The sequence below is a fragment of the Zonotrichia albicollis genome, chromosome 4, assembly GCF_047830755.1.
Source record: "Zonotrichia albicollis isolate bZonAlb1 chromosome 4, bZonAlb1.hap1, whole genome shotgun sequence".
NCBI classification, from domain to species: Eukaryota; Metazoa; Chordata; class Aves; order Passeriformes; family Passerellidae; genus Zonotrichia; species Zonotrichia albicollis.
The window spans coordinates 21379808-21388409 of record NC_133822.1 but is presented as its reverse complement, the minus strand read 5'-3'; positions in this window follow the sequence as shown (position 1 = coordinate 21388409).

Genomic DNA, 8602 nt, shown 5'->3' with positions numbered 1-8602 from the left:
CCTCTGACAACTCTGGGGCTGGAGCTCCTGGATTCCTTCTTGCTTGTATTACCTTGTGTTGCCAGGGGTGTTGCAGTGGCTGTGAGCTCCCTTCATTTGCATTTCCCCTTAAAAACAACAAGGCTAGTGACAAGGAGATGAAGGAGAGAGGGAAACAGATTTCAGCTTGGTCATTTCTGATTCCTTGGTAATGGTGTGAGAATTTTTTTATGAGGAAGTCAAGCAACTTGGGGTTCTTGAGGGCAAAGTTTCATGATGTCCTTTAGACATCATGTGTGCTCTGCTATCCTTTTGCAGGAGAAGGACTCTCTGTTTTCACACTAACAACTCTACTATTTCACTCTACTTCTTGGTATATCTTGAATATGCCTCTTCTAATAAATAGGGGAAAAAAGAAATTAATTTTCTCTCAGAATCTAGATGATACTTTGACCAGTGCCTCCTTCAGCAAAGCCATTCTTATGTAACAGCAAATACTGAGATTTTATTTCTCTGTAATCTAATACATTTTTACTGCACAATAACATGGCACAGCAGCTGAATTTTCAGTGCCAGTGTAAATAGTTCCTGTCTCATATTACAGTGATTACATGACACTCTGACACATCTCTAAAGCTCACCTGCTCTTTTGAGTATTCTTTTGTTCCCTAATAAAGCCTGAGGAACATCTCAACCTAATAGAAATGCGTTCAAGGCAAAAATGTTTTGGACATGCATTTGTTTCTTTGGGCTGCATTAGAGCACAGGGTAGAGTAAAGCTGGGAGCAGGATAGAGCCCCCACATCCTCAAGTCTCTGAAATGTTTGCAACCAAATTGCAGTACTGATCTGTATATTTTAACTGGGTCACTGAGTGAGAGCCATTTGAATGCTTCATGCTCTGCATCTTCCAAGTAATTGCAGTTTAAGGATTCATTTTAATGTTAATTTTCCCACTTAGACATTTGAAGCTGAGCTTGGAGTTATGCAAAAAAGAGGCATATCTCGATCTGTTTTGAATCTGAAATTGAGTGTCAGTATAAAACCGACCCCACATTATATCTGTACACATTAAAACTTTTTACATTGTACTTTTGAGATGGCAAATGACAAAGTTTTCACTTTTAAAAATTATTCTGTCTTAGAAATTGATAAGTTCTTTTAAGGACCAAAGGATAAGATGTTCCCTCACATATTCATGTCTCAAGCTCTGGTTGTTTCAAAGCAAAGACTGAATGTTTACACTGCTTCATCTGACCCATATCCCATCCAACTTGTTTGCTCTTTTTTTCCTTCTTTATAATTCTTTTTGCATCTTTTTCCAAAACATGGCTCCTAAGATGAGCCCTGTTACCTCCAGACATTAGAACTGACAGAACGTTTAGGAAAAGGAAAACCAAGAGAAGCTTTGCGATGATTGATTGAGATTTAAAGCTGAGAGATAGGGCTGTGAGAGACAACTGCTCACTTTGAAAATTTAAAAAGGTTTATTAAACCTTAACAAAAATAGAACACAGGACTACATAAGGAAAAAGCTGCAGCACTGGGAACTGCTCCTCGTGCACACCACATGGCCGGTTCATCGTCAAGATGGATGCTCAGCCTTTTATACCCCTGGGGTTGCATCAGCCAGCCCTGGCCCTCCCAAAGTCTGTCACTCAGCTCTTCTTTGCCATTTATCAGTGGAGATGCTTTCTTGTCACTGGATTGGAGGTCAGGTGTTGCCATGCTGCCCCCCTGAGCACCCCCAAGCTTTTCCATTCCCCACTGCCCCACGCCAGGGACACCTGTGCAGCTTCTTTGTACCTGTCCTGGACAGCCCAGGCTGTCTGATGGCAGCAATACAGGGGGAAAGGGAACTGTGGGGAGAACAGAGGGCATCTAAACTACAATAACATAACTGTACAGCACTAAAGCTTTTCTTAATATTCATACAATAGTTATCTTTAATTGTGAGAGCCAATCATCTCATTATCCATCTATAACAGGGCTCCTGGCTACTTCTCCAGACTGCACCCCAAAGCCAGAAGGAGTGTGATTTCCTGGCTCAGGGCGTCCTCCCTGAGCTCTGACTGTGTAAAAGGGGAACTACAGCTGTGAGGAGCTTCAGCAAAGCGAACCTCTTGGCTTCCTTCTCATAGCAACCAGAACAGATGTTGCAGTGGTTCCCCTCCCTACACATCCCCCAGGGCAATGCAATTCTAGATTGCACTTCCTTGTAGAGCCTGGCAAAGCTCTTTCACTTGGATGGGGATGGTGATTACTCTGTTGGCTTTGCTGTAACGCTGAGCTGATCATGAAATAAAGCCCTTAAGGGAGAACAGCCACTTCCCCAAAAGAAGGAAGCAAATTCCATCACAAAGGGGTTTGTTGTGTAAAGAAGAGCTTTTTCCAACTGGCTATTTGGAAGAGGCAGGTTTAGATGCACTTGGCTTGCTGGTGGAAAGGCTCTTGAGGCAGCAGAGCAGCCTTAGTGAGCACAACTACCAGGAGGGAGTTGCAGTGGTCACTGATGGCAAAACATTGCTGGAGGCACAAGTGAGATTGTTGGGATGGACAGGATGAGGAGAGGCTCTGAAGATAGGGAAAAAACAGCTGAATTAGATTAGGGCTTCAAAGCAAATGACAGTCTTTGAATGACCAGGCAAGCAAAGCAGCTTCAGAAGCAAGACAAAATGATGGCTGGACAGTAAAGAAGGCCAGTAAGTGAATGATACAGATTTTATTGCAGAAATATGCAGCAAAAGAATGTAATTATAGACATGATTTATTAAAATGAGCTGGGAAGTGTCCCAGTTTAAAGAAGCTTTTTATAGAGGAGGCAGCCCACATATTGCCTATCCAATTAACAGGAGAGATTTGTGGACATAGGATGTGGGAACTGGCAGCCACAGGGTGAATGGAAGTGTGTCTGTAAATCACATTTTGACAAGTGAGGGAGAAGGCCTGGCTCATCACAAGCACTCTGCTGTCTCTGTCTCTTTTCCTTGCAATCCAGAACTGAAGTGTTTGTCCCTTCAAACAGCTGTCCTGCCTTTGCTTCTTTTGATGCTGTGAAGTTCATCAATATTCATCAAAACTGGGGAGAGAGAGGCATAGAGAGAGAGAGAGACTAATTTTTAGCAGAAGCAGCTGAATGACACACTGGCAACAAGACCAGATCCTTTGCCTTTTGGGATCTCCCACCCTGGACACTGACTGTGCCACCACAGCGCTGCTGGCTGGGTGAGGTCTGCCAAGGATTCAGATGTGATGCCCACATTAATCCTACCAGCTCCCAGTGGGAGTGCAGGAAAATCTAAGCAAGCTTGCTAGGTGGTGGGCAGAAGCTTTAAAGGGTGTGTTGTTGTGTCTAGCCTGTTGGCAAAAGAAAGCCTTCACAATTCCTTAGAGAACTTCTCAACTAGTTAGTTGGATTATATATGTGTATTTAGAATAAATTATTATGGTTATTTAGTTTTTAAGCAGAAATTAAGTTTTTTAACCTGTGAACCTCTTCTCCAAATTCTGGTCTGAGCAGGCCAATTCCATTTTCTTGCTCTATGAAGTGGCTTCCTGTTGCCATGATATTTTATGAAAAATCCTTTTGCCAGGATTTTTCTCCTGAGAAGTTGAGAAGCCTCAGAGGAAAAGAAAAACAATAATTATCTGCTGCTGTGGAATGCAACAGGTGCATCTTTGATTGGTCCATGTTGGTTGTTTCTAATTAATGGCCAATCACAGTCAGCTGGCTTAGACTCTCTGAGAGTCACAAGCTTTTCTTATTCATTCCTTTCCTTTCAAGCCTTCTGATGAAATCTTTTCTTCTATTCTTTTAGTGTAGTTTTAGTATATAATTTTCTTTTAATATAATATATATCATAAAATAATAAATCAGCCTTCTGAAAATGGAGCCAAGATTCTCATCTCTTCCCTTGTTCTGGGAAACCCTGTGAACACCACCGCATCTTCCTAGCTATTAAAGATGACAAAGCATCTGCACTTGTTTCAGGATTTGCTCATGTTATTAATGTGTTACATGCACAGCTCTGTGTGGGGATGAGAGTGGAAAAAGAGCTTAGAGACTGTTTCAAAAGCATCACTGTCACTCAGGGCAGTGGCAGTTGTTGGGATCTGCAGAGATTTGTCACCCTGGGAAGAGAAGCTGTGGGAAGTGTTGGGCAGAAATGCCTTGCAAGCCTTGCAAGACAGCTCTGTCACAGCAGCAGAGAGAGTCCAAGCCAGCTCTGAAGATGGGGCTGCACCATCCAGTGCCTTCCCTAACCAGCCATGGTGAGCTCAGGGGCAGCAGGAGATGCATTCAGCAGTGTCAGCCCAAGCCCACAAGGCTCCTGCTCCTTGTGATGGTTTTACTTGCAGTGGTTCCCTTCAGATTTGGGCCTTGGGACCCTGCCTGGACTCTGCTGGTGTCTATGGGTGCTGCAGGTGGATGTCTTCTTATTATTCCCTGGGCAATGACAAATAACTTGGCTTTTGCCAAGTCTGGCTGATCTGTGCTGTTTGTGGCAGATCAGAAGTGATTCCAGACTTACCACATCTGTTCCTTCATCCATTTGCCACTGCTCCTGCTGAAGAGAGTAAAATCACACAGCTGAGCTTGAGAGCAAGGCAAACACTTTATTATTTCTTTACTACAAGTAACTAAGTAACTTTTTGGGTTTTGGTTTTTTGTTTTTGTTTTTTTTTTTTGTTTTTTTGTTTTTTTTTTTTTTTTTTTTTTGTTTTTTGTTTTTTTTTTTCTTTATTTTCAAGAGGGCTTCTATACCAACAAAATTAAGACATTTCTTCTATACAGTCAGTGGCAGTCCAAAAACTGATTTGCTCTTGGAGTTTCCAGTGAAATTGCCGTGCCCTCAGGCTGTAGCTAAGTGAGCTCAGGTAGCTGCTGTGGGTACTCCAGAGTCTGAAGTTTTACATTAGCAATGTACTTATCTTACAGGACTGGAACTATTCATGGAACAACAATATTCTTCTCCACTTGAAAATCTTTATCAGATGTTGATTTCCGTAATTCTATGTCCATAAATACTGAGAAAGACAGATATGAACCCCCAAACCACCAAAAAGTGCCTTCTGTAAGTGTCTGATATTTAGGAATCTCATTTTGTGAAGGACATGCAAAGCTTCTGCCTTCTTTTTGTTGCTGTTGTTTGATCAGATCCATTTGCCACCAATCCAGATTTGCTATGGGTTTGAGATGTAAATGTGAAACTGACCCAGCATCACTGAGATTTGCCTGGTTTCATGTTGGACGTTTCATGTTGGACGTGCCTTTGGCAGATGGGCACTTGCAGCTGATCCAAACCCATTCAGATGCTCAGCAGATGCTTCTCTGAGCCTCTTCTGGTTTAACATGGAAACGAAGCATAAAACCAGGTGCTTTCTGTGCTGGTCTGAATTATGGATTTTATTCTTCTTGTTAAAACACATCTGACACATCTTCTAGTTTGTCATTTTCAAACGTGACAGAGTGTAAAACACCAAGTCCTATCTGACAAATGGTGTTGGGAGTCCAGGAACTGCTCTTTTTTCTGAGGCTCTGGTCCAGTTCTCTTGAATTCAATAGGAATTGAATTCTGTTGAGGGGGACTGAATTCAATCAGCAAGGAGTGAGGGCTCTGTGTGCTGCAACATTGCAAATAAAACTGAAATTAGTCACAGCCTTTGCAGAAACCCTGCACCCTGCATTATGGAGGAGTTCAAATAAGATCTTAAAAGTCACTTTTAATCTAATTCTTGAAGGAATTACATTTTTGGAACCTACATTTTTGAGATTACCCACCATAGGATGCTTTTACAAAAAGTTTTCAGAGGATGCAGACCCCTCCTTTAATTATCTGCCCTAAAAATATCAGCGGGGTTTTTTGTCTTGTTTTGTTTCCTTTAAAAAAGAAAAAGAGCCTTGAAAATGGTAAAACCATTGCACCATGCCTGCAGGTTTGCAAAAATTAAGGGAAAATGGACTGCCATGTCCCAGATATTCCACAGGGTGTTTGAACATGATAATGTAGTGATAGGTTTTGCATTTATCAAGAATGATCACCTTAATCCTGAGCTAAAATGCTAAGTGGAGAAAAAACTATTGTTGTCACAACTGGCCCGAATCTGGCAGGATTCTTTGTTGTTTGTGGCTTATGTAATTGAAATTGTTTTCCAGCTTCTACGACTGTGGAATCTCTGCAAGCTGAGCTTGGACAATAAGGTCAATAGCAGGAAAGGAAAACCTGCTGCAAACCCATCTGAAGGCAAAGGTTGGGACCTCTGGCTTGCAGCAACTTACAGGAAAGCCACCCTCGTTTTGTTTGCAGTGATTTAAAGTGAGCATCTTAGCCCTGTGTGGGATTTCTTACCTTTGAAATGCATTTAGTTAATTATTACAGCCTAATTTATTTTCTGCTGTGGAATAAACCTTGCTGTGGGCAGCAGAGCATAGGAAGCACAAGATGGTGCTTTTCAGTGGCAAAGCTTCAACTCTGGCATCAATTTTTTTGCAGTGTTAAACCACAGAATCCACAAGGGAGGTGCCATAATAGCAAAATGCTGTTAAAAGTGATGATGTATTTTATAAGGGCTTCAGGCTCTTCTCATAATATTTGCAGATAATCTCAGTTTGCCAATTTGTCAAGTCATTATTCTCCATCTGTGATACCCAGTGATAACCAAAGAGATTTTTCATCCATTTTTATCAACATGAGTGAGTTCATCATGAATACATTGAAAAAATAAAATGCAAGCATTAAACTCAGTGTGAAGACAATATATTGTTATTCTAGCATGGGCTCAAACCTGCACAACTGCAAATTAAAATGTTCAGGTCTTCACTTTAGAAACAAAGGGAAGTGATCTGCCTTTGGACACTACTGTCCACACGTTTTGGTAATTTCTTTCTATGGTTAGTGCTCATGAGCATCCTTTGTCTGGCATGAGACAATTTCATGTAATCAGCTGCATAAAGGAAAAGTCAGGGGTTGCAATTAAACATTCACTCCCACCAAACAGGCTGCCTCTAACCAGTATGAGCACACAGCCTTAGACCCACAAATGGCAGGCACTTTGCTGTCCCTGGAGAGGAGCAAAGCAGAACTTTAAACCTTTTTTCCATGGCCTGGATGCAGACAGACATCTACACCCATCCATCCTCTCCCCACAGACTGAGCAGGACTCACTTCAGCAATGCAACAGAAACTCCTTTGAGGAACAGGTGGAGAAAGACAGGTGAGTCACAGACATATTTTCTGAAAAATCCTTTTGCCAGGATTTTTTCTCCTGAGAAGTTGAGAAGCCTCAGAGGAAAAGAAAAGCAATGATTATCTGCTGCTGTGGAATGCAACAGGTGCATATTTGATTGGTCTCATGTGGATTGTTTCTACTTGATGACCAATCACAGGACTCTGGTCAGTCACAAGATTTTATTATCATTCTTTGCTAGCCTTCTGATGTCTCCTTTCTCTTTCTTTAGTGTAGTGTAGTTTTAATATATTGATATGATATGATATCATATGATCAGCCTTCTGAAACATGGAGTGAAGATTCTCATCTCTTCCCCCATCCTGGGGACCCACAAATACCTCCACACAGGTGGGCATGAAGGAGACCTCTGTGCTGTGCCTTCAGACTTTTGGGTACTGCATTGGTTTGGACAACAGTGATGTTAAGTAGAATTTTTTTCCTTGTACATTAGCAGCAGGGACCTAAAAGAGACCCAGGCCTTCCTCTGGCACAAATGTTGGATCAGGTTGTGTGCTCACAGCATCCTCTTCCCGAGCTGCACTATTACAGCTGGACACTAGAGAGCTCCTTGTACCAAAAACAGCTCAGCAGTGCGAGGGGAGGTTCCCTGAGAGGAGCCTTCTAAGCAGTCCCCCCCCTTCCTAGAGGAATTTTACTTGGGTTTTACTATTGTGTTAAAAATTAATATTCTCGAGGAAAAGCTGTCTTTGCCAGAGCGATGGCTGCAGCTGTAACTCCACACCTCCTACCCCCACAAAGACAGATTCTGCAGTTGTAACTTGGAAACTAATTACACAGAGAGCAAAAAGTAAATCAAATGCTGCCAGCTTGGAAATTATAATTAAGTTTTCCTTGCAATAACAAACACACTCAATATGTGATTTATTATGACTATTGCTGTATTGATGATAGTAATAGTCGATGTCATGCACCTATGCAGAGTACATGTTTTCATTTAAATTGCCAGATTACAGTCCCAGATGCAGGGTGAATTCTAACTAGCTCTCTGCAGTCAGCCTGCTGATAACCTTAAGCCTTACAACACACAAGCTATTGCCAAACACTACTCTATTAGCAAGCAATAAAACAGGATGGAGACTTGGTCTACTTCTTTTCATTAGCTGTGTTTGACCTGTCCCCCACAGTTGCCTTTACCCTATCAATCTCTTATTAAAAACCAAAGCAAAATCCCCTATGCTGTCACTGTAAGGGCACATGCATTCCTGCTTTGCAGCCTCTGACACAAGCACAGGCTGCTGCAGGATGCTGGAGACAAGGAACAGTCCTATCCTATTTCCACAGGGATTTTACTCAGCGCTTGATTTGCAGTTAATCTTATCCTGAGCTCAGCAGCAGGAGGGCACAGGATTTTAGTGGGAATGGATCAGGATTTT